The sequence below is a fragment of the Condylostylus longicornis genome, unplaced genomic scaffold (genome assembly GCF_029603195.1).
Source record: "Condylostylus longicornis isolate FDR11 unplaced genomic scaffold, ASM2960319v2 ptg000003l, whole genome shotgun sequence".
Lineage (NCBI taxonomy): Eukaryota > Metazoa > Arthropoda > Insecta > Diptera > Dolichopodidae > Condylostylus > Condylostylus longicornis.
In genome coordinates, this window is record NW_026577972.1 from 1,005,267 (window position 1) to 1,025,245 (window position 19,979).

Here is a 19,979-nt window from a genome sequence, read left to right on the forward strand (position 1 = left end):
TCGTAATTCATCCTCCCCGGGGGATTCCACCTTGTCGCGGCGGGGAGGCTTATGTAGGACTAAAGAACCCAAGAGGGTTATGAAGAATGTCGGAAAGGAGTGTTGAAGATCGTGCTGGAATACCAGCACAAATGTCGTCCGGACCTACGACGGGTAGCGAGGGCTTGGCCCCAGGAGGGGCTAGGTCGCCAGTGGGACCGTTCTTCAAGGTGGAAACAAGCCTTGAGTGACGTAATGCTACTGAATAGAATTCCGACGAAGAGATGCGGGCGTTATCGCGGTCTTCGTCATCCACGATGATCCTGTGTGAGGAGGATTAGAAAGTCGGAGTAAGTAGGCTTCCTCAGGGAAGCTCGGATGTTAATCAGCGAGGTGAGTCCTTAGTTGATTTTCTTAGTGGTACTAACCTTTGTGTATGTAATAGGGGTTGCGACCCTACTTTCGTCGTTAGGAATAGGAGTGAGATGCTAGAGCTTACTTTGGCTACTAATTGACACGTCATTGGAAAATACCAATGAGGTTGCGAGATTAAGGAAACTACTATCGGGGGAGCCCCTGGTACCTGGTTTTGGTAAAAGAGATGATGGTACTTGGGCTGTCTCTAGTAAAGAAACGTTGGAGGAGCTGATGGGGGTTCACTTTCCAGGATCAATTCCCGAGAAAAAAAAAAGAACAAAAGCCAGGGGGATTCCGGAGGCCATATGAGTTTGGGTAAAGAAATTTTTACGGGGGAGAGGATACAGTGGGCTATTAAGTCTTTTGGCCCCTACAAGTCTCCGGGAACGAATGAGAGCACCGAGAGTGATCATTGATTAGTTGGTGGTAATTTTTCGTAGCTGCCTGTATGTGGGGTATGTCCCTAGAGTATGGAGAGAGGTAAGGACGGATTTTGTGCCGAAGCCTGGTAGGAATGATCATGTTAGCGCGAGGGATTTTCGGCCAATCAGCTTGTCGTTTATTGTGCTGAGGACAATGGAGAGGTTAGTGGAAAAATATATAAGGAATGAGGAAACGGAGTAGGGTGTGTTAAATGACCAGCGTGCCTACAGAAGAGGGAGATCTGTGGAGACGGCGCTGCATGTGGTGGTCACGCAGGTGGAGGTGTCTCTGCAGTGCAAGGAGTATACATTGGCCGCTTTCTTGGATGTTGAGGGTGCTTTCAATAGTGTGAAGGTTAAGGTCGTTTGGGCGCTCGAGAATGTAGGGGTAAAGGTAATAGTAGTAGTAAGCATTTGTCCTATCCATAATCAGATGGATAGGACAAATGCTTACTACTAGGGTGGTGGTGGCCGAGTGGGGCTCAAGTAAGGTGAGGATACTGTCGGTGAGAGGCACTTCTCAGAGGCGGTCCTGTCCCCCTATCTGTGGGTCCTGGTTATGGAAGGTTATCTTAAGCTCATGTCGGATAGTGGGTGTAGAATTATTGCCTATGCGAATGATGTGGCAATCCTGGTCTCGGGTAAATATCTGGAAGTACTGAGTGCAATAATGCAGGGGGGTCTTGATAGACTGGATGGCTGGGCGCGGGGACACCGTCTTTCTGTGAACCCGGTAAAAACGGAGCTGGAGTTGTTCACGAGGAAAAGGAAGGTGACCGGGTTTGCCCTGCCTAGGATGGCGAGGGTCGAACTGGGTTTGGCGGGTTGTGCGCGAAACCTGGGCGTGATTATGGATAGTAAGCTGCTGTGGAGGGAAAACATAGAGAATAAGGTAAGGAGGGCCACGAATACGTTGATTGCCTGCAAGGGGGCGGCTGGTAGACGTTCGGGAGTGAGTCCTCGACTGGTGCACTAGTTGTATGAGTGTGTGGTTAGGCCTATTCAGATGTATGGGGCATTAGTCTGGTGGCCAGCGGTGCTTCGTGGATAGGGAGAAGAGGAAGTTGAAGAAGGCGTAGCGTATAGCTTGCGTTGGGTTGACTGGTGCATTACCTACTACACCCCTTAAGTTTTCGAAGTTATTCTCGAACTGGATCCGGTGAGTGAGCAGGTTAAAGCGGCGGCTGCGAGGAGTGCTTTGAGTGCCATACTTAAAAACAGGGATTGATGGGTTTGGCGGGTTGTGCGCGATACCTAGGCGTGATTATGGATAGTAAGCCGCTGTGGAGGGAAAACATAGAAAATAGGGTAAGGAGGGCCACGAATGCGTTGATTGCCTGCAAGGGGGCGACTGGTACACCTTGGGGAGTGAGTCCTCGACTGGTCTACTGGTTGCATGAGTGTGTGGTTAAGCCTATTCAGACGTATGGGGCATTAGTCTGGTGGCCGCCGGTGCTTCGAGATAGGGAGAAGAGGAAGTTGAAGAGGGCGCAGCGTATGGCGTGTGTTGGGGTCACTAGTGCATTGCGTACCACACCCACTTTAGGTTTGGAGGTTATTCTCGACCTGGATCCGGTGAGTGGGCAGGTAAAAGCGGCAGCTGCGAGGAGTGTCTTGAGTGTCATACTTAAAAACGGGGAATACACACACACTAGGATTCTGGAAAAATATGGAATGCGGCCTATGGACATTAGGCCTGATTTTGTGGTGCCATATACCGATTAGGGCTGATTATGGGGTTGTAGTTCCACAAGGGAGAAATGGAGTGCGGAGGGGTTATGCATGCATGAGGAGTTATCCATCTACATGGATTATTCTACGACCATGGATGGTACGAATGCGGGGGTCTTCTCCGAGGAGATGGGGATAGAGCTATCGATTCGGCTGCTTGATGGATGTGGGGTTTTCCAGGCAGAGATTTTGGCGGTGCTCAGGGCGGCGGAATTGGCTGCCACTAAACCGGTGGGGGATGCGAGATGGTAATATTTGTGGATAGTAGGGTGGCGATTGGGGCCCTCGCGTCCTATTCGGTTGGGTCGTCTTTGGTGGATAAATGAAGGGGGGAACTCAGGGCACTTTGTAATATATGCAGAGTGACTGTGTGCTGGGTTCCCGGTCACAGTGGGATACGGGGTAATGAGATGGCAGATCGTCTTGCGAGGGCTGGGGCTGGCGGAGATGCTGACATGGTAGACGCGTCGGTTTGTCTGCCGCTGGGAGCTTATCTTGCCGTCATAGAAGGTGAGTTTAGGAGGAGGAGCGGAGTCTTGTGGGCGGAGGCTCACACGTGTAGGGTGACCAAGGCCTATCAGGGATGAAAGGAGGTCGAGAATGCTGTTGAGGAATAATAGGGCTGATATCAGCACACTGGTAGGGGTCCTGACGGGACATTGCCTTTTAGCGAAAATGGCCAGGAGGCTTGAAGTTGCTATAACGGATGTATGACGTGGATGTCGGGATGTGGCGGAGGTTGAGGATGTGAAGGTTGAGGCTATCATAGGGGCTCTCGAGAATGTAGGGGTAGAGGAAAGCATAATCAGATGGATAGGGCAAATGCTTACTACTAGGGTGGTGGTGGCCGAGTGGGGGCTCAAATAAGCCGAGGATACTGTTGGTGAGAGGCACTCCTCAGGGGGGTCCTGTCCCCCTATCTGTGGGTCCTGGTTATGGAAGGTTATCTTAAGCTCATGTCGGATAGTGGGTTTAGAGTTACTGCCTATGCGGATGATGTGGCAATCCTGGTCTCGGGTAAATATCTGGAAGTACTGAGTGCAATCATGCAGGGTGGTCTTGATAGACTAGATGGCTGGGCGCGGGGATGCGGTCTTTCTGTGAACCCCGTAAAAACGGAGCTGGTAACACGGGGAAAAGGAAGGTACCCGGGTTTGCCCTGCCTAGGATGGCGAGGTCGAACTGGGTTTGGTGGGTTGTGCGCGGTATCCGGGCGTGATTATGGATAGTAAACCGCTGTCGAGGGAAAACATAGAGAATTGGGTAAGGAGGGCCACGAATGCGTTGTTTGCCTGCAAGGCGACGGCTGGTAGACGTTGGGGAGTGAGTCCTCGACTGATCTACTGGTTGTATGAGTGTGTGGTTAAGCCTATTCAGACGTATGGGGCATTAGTCTGGTGGCCGCCGGTGCTTCGAGATAGGGAGAAGAGGAAGTTGGAGAGGGCGCAGCGTATGGCGTGTGTTGGGGTCACTAGTGCATTGTGTACCACACCCACTTTAGGTTTGGAGGTTATTCTCGACCTGGATCCGGTGAGTGGGCAGGTAAAAGCGGCATCTGCGAGGAGTGTCTTGAGTGTCATACTTAAAAACAGGGAATACACACACACTAGGATTCTGGGAAAATATGGAATGCGGCCTATGGACATTAGGCCTGATTTTGTGGTGCCATATACCGATTAGGGCTGATTATGGGGTTGTAGTTCCACAAGGGAGAAATGGAGTGCGGAGGGGTTATGCACGCATGAGGAGTTATCCATCTACATGGATTATTCTACGACCATGGATGGTACGAATGCGAGGGTCTTCTCCGAGGAGATGGGGATAGAGCTATCGATTCGGCTGCCTGATGGATGTGGGGTTTTCCAGGCAGAGATTTTGGCGGTGCTCAGGGCGGCGGAATTGGCTGCCACTAAACCGGTGGGGGATGCGAGATGGTAATATTTGTGGATAGTAGGGTGGCGATTGGGGCCCTCGCGTCCTATTCGGTTGGGTCGTCTTTGGTGGATAAATGAAGGGGGGAACTCAGGGCACTTTGTAATATATGCAGAGTGACTGTGTGCTGGGTTCCCGGTCACAGTGGGATACGGGGTAATGAGATGGCAGATCGTCTTGCGAGGGCTGGGGCTGGCGGAGATGCTGACATGGTAGACGCGTCGGTTTGTCTGCCGCTGGGAGCTTATCTTGCCGTCATAGAAGGTGAGTTTAGGAGGAGGAGCGGGGTCTTGGATGGATAGGGCAAATGCTTACTACTAGGGTGGTGGTGGCCGAGTGGGGGCTCAAATAAGCCGAGGATACTGTTGGTGAGAGGCACTCCTCAGGGGGGTCCTGTCCCCCTATCTGTGGGTCCTGGTTATGGAAGGTTATCTTAAGCTCATGTCGGATAGTGGGTTTAGAGTTACTGCCTATGCGGACGATGTGGCAATCCTGGTCTCGGGTAAATATCTGGAAGTACTGAGTGCAATCATGCAGGGGGGTCTTGATAGACTAGATGGCTGGGCGCGGGGATGCGGTCTTTCTGTGAACCCCGTAAAAACGGAGCTGGTAGCACGGGGAAAAGGAAGGTACCCGGGTTTCCCTGCCTAGGATGGCGAGGTCGAACTGGGTTTGGCGGGTTGTGCGCGATACCCGGGCGTGATTATGGATAGTAAGCCGCTGTGGAGGGAAAACATAGAAAATAGGGTAAGGAGGGCCACGAATGCGTTGATTGCCTGCAAGGGGGCGACTGGTAGACGTTGGGGAGTGAGTCCTCGACTGGTCTACTGGTTGTATGAGTGTGTGGTTAAGCCTATTCAGCGTATGGGGAAATTAGTCCGGGGGCCATCGGTGCTTCGGGGTAAGGAGAGGAGAAAGTTGGAGAGGACGCAGCGTATGGCGTGTGTTGGGGTGACTAATGCATTGCGTACTACACCCACTTTAGGTTTGGAGGTTATTCTCAAAAGGGGGGAACTTAGGGCACTTTGTAATATATGCAGAGTGACTGTGTGCTGGGTTCCCGGTCACAGCGGGATACGGGGTAATGAGATGGCAGATCGTCTTGTGAGAGCTGGGGCTGACGTTGGGGAGTGAGTCCTCGACTGGTCTACTGATTGTATGAGTGTGTGGTTAGGGCTATTCTGGCGTATGGGGAATTAGTCTGGTGGCCAGCGGTGCTTCAGGATAGGGAGAGGAGTAAATTGGAGGGAGCGCAGCGTATAGCGTGTGTTGGGCCTATGGACATTAGGCCAGATTTTGTGGTGCCATATACCGACTGCAGGGTTGTGGTTCCACAAAGAGTGGATTGTAGTGCGGAGGGGTTATGCATGCATGAGGGGTTATCTATCTACACGGATGGTTCTACGACCATTTTTTAATTTTTTCATATTCGCTTTTGTTCATAAACTTAAGCAAAGTATATCTACCCAAGAAGTAGTTCGACTGTCCTTTTACATCACACTTATGCAACTAATATTTGTATACAAAAAATTCCCTTAGCTAAAAGAGTTAGCAGGAATTTTTGGGAGAGGGAAAGAGTACACAATAGACGTCCACTTGTTTTTTTATATACATACTTAAAGCATGGGAAAAAATATTAAATATTTAACAAGCGGGAATATCATTTCTGTAACTCATTCCACCACAAGGTGGCAGAAATGGTGTATCCATATTATAAAAGCGATGTGATTTATAGCCTGATCGTGTATGACGCTTTTTACTCACTTTTTATTCACTGTCAAACCAGAATTCTCAGTATTTTCTAATGGATTACAGTTTTTGTAATAATATTACGCATTTTTTCAATTGGATTTTTGCATTTTTTTTCAAATTATGGACTGAATGTCTCATTTTCAAAAACAAAGTGAATAAATTTAAAATGCATTTTAGAAAAATGCGAGATACGTAATACCAAATAATCCTTCTCATTCGAAAATTACATTATACAAGTATATGATAGTTACTCACTTTCTTCGCACTTTCCAAGTAAAATAACGATATACACGATCAGGCCCTTAAAAATAAAATTTTAGAAAATAAAAAAAATTATAATTTATATGTATGTAATTTGAAAAAGACAAATAATATTAAAAAAAAATTAAAATTTGTTATTAGTAATTGTCATTATATTTATCGTTATAAATATAAACTATAAATTTTTATTTTTGTTTCAATTTTGTCTTTAAAAATTTAAAACAAATATTTCTTATGAATATACATACATACATACACACGTATTGGTAATACGCATTTTTTTTATAAATTTATTATTTCTGTATCTCTTCTACATTGCAGTTTGACGTGAAAGAGTACTTGACATGAAATCAGCTCGAAACTTGAGCTGCGTTTTTACTACGTCAGCTTAAAAGCTCGAAAACAAAAATTTTAAATCATTATTAACATTTCAAGTCAAGTAAACGATTTGAGTGAAACCGGCTTCAAGTCAAGTAACGTTTGTATAGACATAATAACAAGCTTGAAGCAGTCATATATAAACGGGGTGTATACATATTACTACATCATACCTTGAATAGGTATGTACTGTATAAAAAAATATGAAATTTTAAATTTATAACTACTGCTTTCATACATTCAAATGTTTTTACTTAACTTTTATGAAATGAAAAGTAAAATATAAAAAAAATTTTGTCGTTATCAAAATAAAAATAACAACCTTTTTACCTAACTTAATTTTATTTTATTTCAATTCGATATTTTTGATACACTCGTTTGTTTACAATATTTTGTTTATTTCATGCCTACTGAACAATTCGAATTATTTCTTGGGTAGATATTCTTTGATCTTAAGTAACCAAAAAAGTTTTGCAGAATTTTCCTCAGAAAAACAAAAACATACATCTTATGCGTAATACATTGTACCAATTATTTCTGCTAATAGATTATTTACATTCAATTCATTAACGACCGGGACCACAAATCCACAATTATTTTTACATAATAAATGGTTATTTACATTCAATTCATTAACGACCGGGACCACAAATCCACAATTATTTTTACATAATAAATGGAAAATATTGAATGAAGGTGAGAAGACATCACCTTTTGTTGTATTTTTGAAGGGTTAAAAAAATTGCATTGATAAATTGTGTCCGACTAATATTCATTATAGTTTCGAAGCTGTTGAAAGTAAAATTGTGTTTCGAAACTTTTTTGTCACTTACATAAACTATCACTTTTTCGAGATAATAAACTAGCGGTTTTTAAAAAATGTTTAGTTTTTCATTACAAAATTTTGTGTTTGAGTATATATTACTTGAAGATGGTAAGCTCAATTGAAGCGCACCAATATACATACGTATGTACACATATCAGATATATACCAATATACATTTCAACTGCCGATATGTAGTGATCTAAAATGTTTCAACTACTTGGCATTTATTATTTTTTTACTACAGTATTATTGCGGCAATTGAATTTTAGCAAAACTTTTTTTTCACGGATGTTTAGATCGAACCTGGAACATACAAATATTTACAAATATACAATCATACATTATCTATTAATGCGTTTTTTTTTTTAATTTCGCCCCACAGGCGCCAATGCTTTGATGTAGTACGTAAAATGCGACTACTTATTCATAAAGTTTATGGGCATGCATTTATATAAGTAGTATATGTACATTTGTAAGCATGTTTGTATGTAAATAAAATAATATTAATGTATATATATATACTTAGATTGGGAATGGAATGTATTTACTTAAAAATAATAACACTAATTCGAATTTATTTTTTTTTTTTGTTTTTTGAATAAATTTTCAAATATTTTTGTACATTCACATTCACATACATTCATTTCAAATTTTTGTTCTTGTCTTTTTTTAAATATTAAAATCAATATTGTTTTTTTTTTTTTAAGAATAATTTTTTCTTAATAAATTTGCAACTTTTTTAAATTAAACATTAAAAATTTTTATTTACTTGCATGTAGGTTATTTAATTTTAAATTATTTACTTTGTATGTAAATAGGTTATTTTTTTGCTCGGATTCTTTTTTCTTGTTTCATTTTTTTGTATGTACATGAGGAAAAATTTATTGCTTTTCTATTTTTTTTTATTAAAGTGTTATATCATATGTAACTAGATTTTGAATAAGTGTCATATTATAATACATAAATACTTTGAGAAAGTTTAAAAACGAAACATATACAATTTTTGTATTTCTTTTTTCATTTTCTAGGTATGTAAGTCGCCAATAAGCAATATAATTAATATGGCTGCCTATTTTTTATCCATATACCTATGTATATTATAGAACATAATTATATTCAAAATTGCTATGTATGTATATAAAATTAGAATTGTAATGCATACATACGTCAATTTATTAAGTTTTGAAAAATATAAGTTAATATTCAAATATGTATGTCATATATGTATATATATATATACATACTATATATGCCACAAATACGTACATATATATGCTACTATGTGGCATATATATGTACGTATTTGTACATACACACCTTAAATAACCCCATATTTATACAAATGTAGTAAATACAGGTCAAATCCATACATAAGAAATTCATTATCATCATCGGTGTATCATTATAATTGTATATGTAGCCATCAAACAAATCGCATGCATTTTACATACAAATTTGTAATATTGTGCCTAAATTATTTGTATTTAAATATATGTATGTATGTATGTATGTATGTAGATATACATTTAGAACATTAACAAAGAACTTATACATTTATTCTATATTTTTTTTTAATATTTGATTTATAAAATTTACTTGATTTTCATGATAAAAAAATAGTAAAATGGAAAATTTTTAAATAGCCTTTTTTTGCTTTAATTTTAAATTTCTTCAGTTTCAGTTTTTTTTTCTTGGTTGAATTGAAATTTTCAAACTTTTTCTACTCGAATTTTTATATTTAATTATTTTCTTTTTTAAATAATTTAAAATTAATAAATTTTATTTTTTCTGTCCTTCCTTCCATATTTCAATAAAACATTTTCTCTAATGCTCTCAAAAAATTTTTTCGTCGAATAATTTTAAAATGGAATTTGTATATGTGTTCATAAAGCTTTGGTTTCCAACTTTACAGGTTTATTATGCTCATATTACCACCACCAATCATATATATATATATGCATTCGTTTGTATGCATATTTAACAAAGCAAAAAAACACAGAGAAGAGTAATATTTACACCTTGGCATAATGAAAAAGTAAAGAGAGAGAAATATAAATAAAGGTATATAGAAACAAGATGGTACATATTACCAGATTTATTTGATTTTTCGGATCAAAGACCTGTCAGATGATCATAAACTTTGCCAGATTTTTCACTTCGGGAAATGTCTGACGAATAACTTTAAATTTCTTATTATTTATTTTAAATGTATTGACACCTAGGTAACGCCCAAGCTGAATAATAATTATATTATTGTGAATTCAGAAAAGCAGTGACTGAGTTCTAAGATAACCGAATGCTAATTTTGATATTTCAGTACTGTTTGTGAAGCAGTGTTGTTAATTTTACTACAGTTGTAGTTTTTTACTAAATTTCAGAATCCTATACTACTGCAAAATCATTTTTACCACTTTTTTGCATTTATATCAGAAAATGTCATTATTTGCATTTGCTTATGAAATATCATTTGTGTTGTTGCCAAAAAAATATCTTGTACAATAAAACAAATTAAATCTAGAATCTTTTTTGGAAAACGATATCGCGAAAGAATCGTCTAATGTTGAAATTTGTATTTTAATACTGAACACTCGCGAAATTTTGACCTATATCTTTAACGTATCTTTTTAGTTTATTAAAATTATTTGATATAATTAACCTAAACACATAAAAATATTTTTATTATGTAAAATTCTTTGCGTTTCTAAAATTCAAAACTATTTCTCAAAAGTTTATATTGTCAATTTTTAAGTTCGCGCTTTATATAATATGTGAATTGACAAAAACAATATTAATTTGACATAAGAAAACAAAAACTCTCAGAAAGCAGAAAAAAATGTATTTGCATTATTTTTTATACATTACTATTTGCGTGAGTTAAGAATTGTTATAAATTTTAATGGCACTTACTGCTAGCTTTCTGCATTTATAGAAATTTGGAAAAGATTGCAGTTTCGGAAATGTAAGATTTTTTTTGGAAAAGCCTCAAAGCTTTTTTTCTAATTTCAGATTTTTCGGAAAAAACGTTTTAGACGGAAAATTTCAATATCCATTTTGTTTTTTCAAAGTTCAAATGTTGTATGTCGCAGTAGAAGAAACCAAACACTATAACTTCGCTGTAATAAATAGTTAAAAAAAAAGCGTTTTTAGGATTTGGTGAGTTATAACTTTCACCCTTTATCGGTCATAAGTCACCTCTGACGTGACAATAGTAGTTTTCTGCAGCGATCGTATAGCACGTGTGAGGTGACAAGTTGGATCATTTTGAAATTACATTAAAAACATATACATAAATAGATTTCGGAATTCTTTAGAAATTAAATATTTTTCAAGAAAATTGTTAAATTGAAATGAATATATGAAAAAAAACAACATATTTTTTTTCATATTTATTAAAAAAAAAACTACAACTTGGTGAGAATTAAGAATGTGAAACGTGGCGTTTGATAACGTGAAACGTGATAGAAGTTTTGTAAACATGTCCAAGGACGGACAGAATAAGATTAATAAGCAAAAAATTTTTAGCAGTTTTTCAAAAATTTTGGAAAATTGCTAAAAAGAAACTTTGATTTCTTAAGTTATAGCAAAGACGTATATATGTATCTATCTTATTTTATATCTATACATTCAAATGTTTTTACCTAACTTTTATTAAATGAAAAATAAATTTTGTTTTTATCAAAATAAAAATAACAAATATTTTTACCTTACCTAATTTAATTTTATTAGTTCGCTATTTTTGATACACTCGTTTGTTTACAATACTTTGTACCTGTCTCACTCTTATTACCATCTATATCTAATGAAAATGTAATATTTTGAGAATCGCGGAAGTGGCAAGCAAACGAAAACTAACGGCTTGAAACAAGTCAAATTACTTATAAAATGGGTAATGCATAATACATACATATGTTGATTATAAATGTGAAAATTAAAATGACCAGTTTTCCAAAATTAGCAAAAAAAGAAATAACAAGAGTTCTTTTCAGATACTAAAAATTTACTTTCCATGCTAAACAAAATAATATACAAAAAAAAAACTATAAATAACCCTAACAATATTGTAATATTTTGATAAGAAAATCATTAAAATTAAAATTTAGTTTTTGGCACGAAATTCACAATTTATTGCATTTGATTTAATATTGATTTTGAAAACAAAAAAAAACACGTATTCTAAAAAAACAAAAAAAAAAAAATTGAGTTGACCATGCCGAATTGAGTTGAGCCGTACGAATTTGCTATCCTATTTGGGAATAAATATGTCATAGCTGACTGTGGGACTGACTATGACTTTAAGTTGCCGTCTTACCATATTAATTAATGCAAAATCTCAATACTGTGAATTTCTATATTTTCTGAGATATGGCCAAACTACTATTGAAGTTGTACGGCAGCTACCACAAGAAGTGAAGAAATATTTAAGATTAAATTTCATTTTAATTTTTAGGTTTTAGTTAACTTTTCGTATAGAAAACTCGAAATGAAAATAGGCAAAAAATATAATTTTTCCAAAAAAAGCAACAAAAAAATAATTCTTCGAAATGTCATTTCGCCAAAAATCCATGTAGTTTTAACAGACGCAATCACAAAAAAGCAGTGTCCAGGCCTTGATTTTTTTATGTCAAATTGTTGAATATTTAAATATTTAGTATATTTACACACATACATACATGTGTTTTTATGAAAATTATATAAGATTGTATAATTATATTTTAATATTAATTTCGTAAATCTCAATATCAAATTTCTTATTAATTTTTCTTCATATTATATAATTGGGAAATAATAAAATTTTTTTTTTTTTTATAATTTCATAGAGTGTAACTTACTCAAAAAAAATTTCATAATGAAAATTACATACATAATACATATATATTTTTTCACAAAACGAGACACTAAAAAAATTTTTACGTACATACATACATATAAGTATATATGAATTTTAAATAATAAAACTTTCCACATTTTGCTATGTACATATTGTATACATACATAATTATAGATTAAAATAATAAAAATAAACACTCAAAATAACGAAATTTCAGAGAAAAGGCAATTTGTTTTAATTATTTACGTAATTATAAAAAAACAAAAAGCATTCACATCCCCCTTTCTATGTATTTTAATTATTATATTTAGCGTAAATGAAATTTTTTAATAAAAAAATAATTTTTACTTTTTGGGTTTTGTTGATAAGCTTGATTGCTGCCATATTGTTTTTTGTTTATTTTGCGTATTTAAATATTCATGCATACTATTGTAAAAACACACAAACATAATCATGTATAACATTTATGATTTCATAAGAAATTTTGTAAAAAGTTCTATTAAAAAATTAAAAAAGATTATATTGTAAAAAATTGTATTTTCATAAAGATAAAAAGTAAGGATTTACTTTTTACATGTAAAATTTAAATATGTATGTAAATAATTTGAACTTGTAACATAAGTTTTTTTTTTAATTTTTCATACATACATACATACATACACATGTTTATTATACGCATGCTCATAGAATATGCTGATCACCCACATTCTGTTGTTTAAGGCTCAACTCGAAGTAATGGGATATTATTAAAAAGTTTTTTGATTTGCATTATAGAATTTCATGTTTTAAAATTGATTTTGTTTAGAAAATTACAAAATTTAAAAAAAAAAAATTATGCTACTAACAGAATGTTAAGGAATAAATAGAATTCAACATTGTCCGTTACATACACATGTATGTATGTATATATATCTACATGAAGAAAAAAATTATACATAAGTACATAATATGTAGGTATAACCTAAAAAAAACTTATATATAGTAAAATTAAAAAAAAATTTCCTTTATACCTCTACATATACAATGCGCGTTTCTTTAATATACATAAGTATGGATGGATTTATACACATATGCATGTATGGTATTTTTATATTTATATGCATATGAAATGTACATAAATATAAATTTTCATACTATTCATTTATATACGTAAGTATTAAAATTTTTATTTAAATATATTTTTGCAGCTTCAAAAAAATATTGTATGTATATTAAAAGTCAGCAACATACTATTTTATCATAGGTGTTTTGGACTTTTGACATAAAAAAAAAATACAAAAAAAAAAAAAAAACAAATTCATAATTTCATACTATTTAAATATTCCTTCGGTATTATTGCTTATTTTTCCATTTTTTTTTTTGGTGAAAAAATTAAATTTAGTTCAGCTTAAGACCAAAAAAAAAAAAAACTATAATTTATAAAAAAAAAATATATGTATTTTTTTTATACAAAATTCAATTTTTCTTTCAATTTTCTTTTTTCAAACTTCATATATCAAAGACTTCCACTTAAATGCTTCTAAAATAAAATTTCATCAAGTTAATATTGTTATTACAGAGGGGTTCTAATAAAATATCCATATATGTATGAATGTTTTCACACACTTCTCTATCCACACATAACTGAATTCAATATACAAACTCATTCAAACAAGTAGACACAAAAGAAAAATGCTGACTGGGAGTTTAGCACTTTTCAATGCATTTCTGGCACTGTCTAACCTTTAAAATATTATTTGCACTATAGTGCACTTTGATACCATTTTAGAAATATTGCATTTTTTTGCACTCGACATTAATATTTTGACAAAAAGAAATTTTTTAATTTTTAAAAGTTTTATGAGAAAAAAAATTCAAAATGAAATTTAAAAATGCTGTTCTTGTTATATGCTACAGTTTGCAGAGAAAGGATAAAAATGTTGCAAGACTTATAGTTTTCCAGGAAATGTGATTGGAACACTTAATGCTTATAATTTTGAAAAAGAAAATTACAACGAAAAGCGATGTCGAAAACAAACAATTCAAAAATAAGTAAATTATTCTATAATAATTATAAAAATTTTTCTTTTAAGTTTTATCATAAAATAATGACATATATGTATGTATATGACCATACACTTGTTTACAGAAAACGTCAAAACTTTTTTCTCATTAAAAATGCAATTTTTCGAAAAAAAAACAAGAATATGTAAATAATTTTTGTGCACGTACATGTGTAATTATATGAAAGTAGCTATGAAAAAAAATTCAAAGTAAAAATAAAAAAAGTTCATACACGGACAGACTTATTTTAAAAATTATGTAAAAAAAGGATCGTGAAAAATGACTTTGAATAAGAATGTTCTTTTTACATATTTCTTCAATAAAAATATGTAAATTTTGTTAAATGTACATTTTTATTTTGAATTTTATTTTTTCACGTCATTTCTTATACAGATAATTTATTTACACATTCTTAGTTTTAGAAAAATATATTTTTAATAAGAGAAAATTAGAAAAGGTTTTCGAATATGAATTTTTATACATATTATACATGCCCATGTAGTTTTTATGGACTTTAAAAAAGGCTAAAAAATCAAAGTTTATTCAGAATTTGAAAATTATTTAGCATTTTTTTGCACTAATTAAAAAAAATTTAGCACTTTTTTCCACTACAAGAAAAAAACTTTTGCACTTTCTATGCCAAAAATATTGACATTACTGACTGGGATATTAATATAAATTCTCTTTATTTTTTCGCTCTTTAAACATTATATATAAATATCTCTCTCATTACATAAAACTACTACAATGACATCCCTTTTTGCGAATGTGTGTTTGTAGTACGAGATTTTGGCCGACATTTTAAAAATTAAATAAAATTAATGAAATGTTTTTGTTTTTTAATATACAATTTTTAAGTTTTGTTAAAGGATTGTTAAAAAAATTAATTCTTAAATAAAATCTAATTAAATTTTATGTACATATGCATATACATATGTATGTATAATATATGTATTTCGATAAATACGTTTACATAATCAAGAAAAAGATACGAAGCTAAGCCAACATGACTAAGTAATATGAATTAAGTTTTTCGTTCAACATCATTTAAATGTGAAGCATTTTAAAAAATATGAATCGTGAGATTTTATGAAATATTAAACCCTTTTTAATTATAAAGGGAAACAACTGACAAGATCAATGGAATTAAAAAAAAAAGTGGAACGAAGCCAACAAAACGGAATGCTTCGTAAAAAAATTGAGTACATATTGGGTTAGGATTGGGACTTGTTCGTCCGATATAAAGGCATTACTGTCCATTGCTTTTTTACTAAAAAAAAAAAGAAAAAAATAATAAGAAATATGACGCGATCAGAATTAAAAAAAAAGAATGGAACGTATTGGGACTGGTTAGATACAAATACGTTGGACGAACATTTTACTTGAAAATAATATACATATGTACATACATAAATATATTATAAATGTTAAGTGGGAACCACGGCTGACAGAAATATAGGCCTGGACCCTATGGGAGAGTGACAGTTCACAGGTGTCGAATTTACTTTTTTCAAATTTTTAATCAGAAAAAGTTAAAATTCAAGCTTTCAAATTCAGTCTTTACATTCTTAAAGAGTGTGTTACGAGTATTAAAATATTAAAAAATTGATTTAAAAAAACCTTTCAGGCTCTGTCCTTTTTTTTAAGATTTCAATAAACGCTACATTAAAAGAAAAAAAAAACAGTGCAAATTTTTTTTTCGAAGTATTAAGTTGATTTTTGCGTATTTTTTCAAATTTAAGAAAATGTACATTTCATATTAACGAGTTTGCTAATTTTTTATGATATGTCTCCCAAAATGCATACTTCTTATATAATAACGTATACAAATTTTCATGTGTATACTATATTAATTAAATTTATAAGCTTCATAATTCATAAAAATTATTACGTATGTGAATTCTTTTTATATTAGAAGTCCTTTACCTAAACTATCGCATCAGGAACTTTAAAACTTATACAAGTTTCTTTATAATATTTTTATTATGTCTGTTTCTATATAGGGGACAACTTAAAACGACGTATCTTTTATAATGATTATAAAATTTTAAAAGCACTTTCATAATTATAAAATTTAAAATCAAATAATTACAAACTTAAATTCTAAATTTAAATCTAATAAAATTTTTATTAACTTTATTTTAAACCGTGTATTCTAGACTAAAAAATACAGGACCATTTTTTTTTTATTCGGTATATCATAATTTTTTACTCTCAATTCAGTGCAAAAAAATACGGAAATAACTCGAAAATATATTTAATCAAAATTGTAGTTAAAATTTTGAGTCGAAATTTGAATTTTTAATATGTTGTTCAGAAAACTCCAAATTTTTTCAACAACTTCCAAAGGTTTTCATCAACTTTTCGTATAAAAAACTCGAAATGAAAATAGGCAAAAATCATCATTTTTCCAAAAAAACAACAAAAAAATAAATCTTCGAAATGTCATTTCGCCAAAAATCCATATGTTTTAACAGATACATTCACAAAAAAAGCAGGGAACAGGTCAAGCCATCAAGCAAATCAAAAATAAATTTCAAATTTATATGAAGTTTAAATGAAAGGTGCGTCGGAATTTATTTGGGTGAAGGAATATTTTTGGCTCTACTGATTCTACCTGAAAAATGCATTTAAAAAAAAATTGCAATTTTTAGCCCAGACAACCCCTCTTGCCTTCCTAATGGAAGGATACTGAATACAGAGTAAAATTTGGGCATAAAAAATAGAATTTAAAAATAAATTGAAGAAAAAAGCGAAAAAATAATTAATCTAACGATGGCTTTTAAAACTATACTAAATAAAATGAGATTCGTATATTATTTTCATTCACTGAAAAAATATTTCAATCGGCATACTTCGAAAACATAAAATATTAACAATTGTTTTTGTATCTTTTTCCGATTCACAATTTCGGAAAACATTTTCAGCGTGGAGGTGTGATAGATATATATGTGCATTAGTCCAGGCCTTGATTTTTTGTAATGTCAAGGCGGGACTATACCTTTCTTGTACTGTACAACGAGTATGGCAACTAAAGTATATTAAATTATAAAAAGCGTATTTACTTTCTAAAAACGAACTTTTTAAAATTTTCGTCAAATTTCCATAAATTTCAACAAATATAATAGATTTCTATGTGTAAAAAAAGAGACAATTAATTTTTATTTCAAGTGCATTTATTTCAAATATGTACTTATATGTATGTATATTATGTAAGTTTATGTATAGTAACATTCGAATATAACAAGAGTCTAATTACATACTTATATAATTGTAATAGAAATTTACATTTTTTATTGTAGAAAATTTGGTCTGGTTGAAGAAGTTTTAGTATCGCGAGAACCACACCGACTCTTACCAACTTACTTTGGAAAATATACTCTTCAGCTGGAAGGTAAAATAACAAGAAAATCAAAAAATTATAAAAAGGTGGTACAAATTTTTTTGGACGAGGCTGTACTTTTTAATTTCTTTCTTATCCATAACTGCATGGATTTTACTACAACTATAGGGTTTATACAGTGTATTACGTATCCGTAAAAAATGTCATAAGGTTTCTGGAAACAGAGAGCATTATTTGCTAGCAGGTATAGGTACTTAGGTTATTATTGTAATGTATGCATTATAACCCATAGGAGAAAATGTCTTTGCAAGTGACAACGTTCGTTTCAGGTGTATATCACGGCATTTAAAAACAGGGCAGTGTACAAAATTATTGACAGTTGTCTGTGAAGTTATAGGACACGAAACTAAAAAATTATATGAAAGTAGCGCTATCACATATTGAAATAAAAACTACAAATATGTATTTTATGTTATTGTTTTAGTTGATATTTTTTTTATTAATTTTCTTTACTTTTATTAATGTCTTCAATTTTTTTGTTTAGTATTCGGTTTCATAGCTTTGTCATTTTTAGCATTTTTCCAAAAACTTTTGAAAAAAAAAGTGCTTATTAGTTTCATTCTGTCCCTCCGTCCGTGAACATGTTTACAAAATTACAAAACTTGTATAACCTTGAAGATAGAAAGCTGAAATTTAATATTTAAATAGATCTTTACTAAAAACTTATTTCCGTAGAACAAAATTTTTACCTATCTCCCCTCTAGAAGTTATACCCCCTCAAAACCATAAAAATGCCATTTTTTAACTATTTATTGTAGTGAAACCATAAGCATTTTTCAAATTTTACAAACGCACAAAGGCAGTTTCTTGCTTCTCTTAATGCGATATACTATAGTTAAACTTTAAAAAAACAAAATGGCCGTTCAAATTCACCGTTATCTAAAATCCGTTTTTTCCAAATTTTTGATGTCGTTTTTCTTCTAGACCCCAGGTTGTAGGAGCCTAAATTTCTAGCAGCTTTTAGATACTAATAAATAGTTTATTTCGTTAAAAGAAAATTTTTTTTCTACTCCACCCCCTCTCAAGTTATCGTCTCTTGAAATTTGTAAAGTTTGAATTTTTGACGCCTTATATTTCCGAAACCGTAAACTTTTTCAATTTTCTATAAACGCAAAAAACTAACGGTAAATTCCATAACATTAAAAAATATAATTATTTTTTTTGACTCACGCAATTAACCCTTAAAATCAAGCATTATGTTAAGTCCTCTTTAAATTAATTTTTGCTTGCATAAATGAAAGCAAAAAGACTGCATAAATCGTTCATCCTAAATATATGCAATCCTAGAAATAGTTTCATATATGAATGAAAATAATTTTAATAGTGTGGTAGGTATACATAGACTGTATAAAAGCAGTATTTTCTTTTGGCGAAGGGAAAAGTGTTACAATACAAACCATTAGTTTGATCCAACTTTATTTTTTATCATATTCATCATTCCAGTTACTAATAATAGAGAATACTCTTTTCCACAAAAATCTGTTTTATTTTTGTGCAGTTGAATATAGGGATATAGCCGATTGTCCTCTGAAAAAGTTTTTCTATTTTTATTTGGTATTCTAACCTGATTTTTTATAAATTTTAATTTTTTTAGATTTCCAGTCCATACTGTCTTTTGGAATGGGTATATAACATTTTTTTTAATTGTGCATCTCTCAACTTTGTCTTTAATTTTACTATTTATCGATATTTTTTCCATCTATAAACAAGAAATAAATTGAAAAACAGTTAAAAAATTGTCTATTGAAATTTTTTTATATTATTAAATATCATAACGAAATTTCTCATATTGATGAGCAATATATGATAAAAATTGGTTATAGTGAATGTTTCTACTTCAGCTATATCATTGTTAACATGGAAATAACATAGGTTATAATGAATTCTTCTGATACGACATCTGATTTTTTATAAACGTAGCTTAAGTTGTTTTTAAAAATTTACTATTTGAGATAACTTTTTATTTTGAAACCTTATTAATACATATTTTTCATTTTTCCGGTCCCT

At 32.7% G+C, this 19,979-nt stretch overlaps 1 protein-coding gene across 5 annotated transcripts in view; it reads right to left on the reverse strand.

Moving 5' to 3' along the window:
* LOC129607176 (protein suppressor of sable) overlaps positions 1–13,998 on the reverse strand; it is a 28,107-nt gene extending 14,109 nt beyond the window's left edge. Inside the window, exon 1 of one of the 5 annotated variants that reach the window (XM_055517967.1) lies at positions 13,838–13,998. The gene's annotated coding sequence lies outside the window, so the exon portion shown is untranslated. The other 4 variants (XM_055517959.1, XM_055517985.1, XM_055517977.1 and 1 more) reach the window with 4 other exon arrangements.
* Between the last annotated feature and the right edge of the window lie 5,981 nt (positions 13,999–19,979).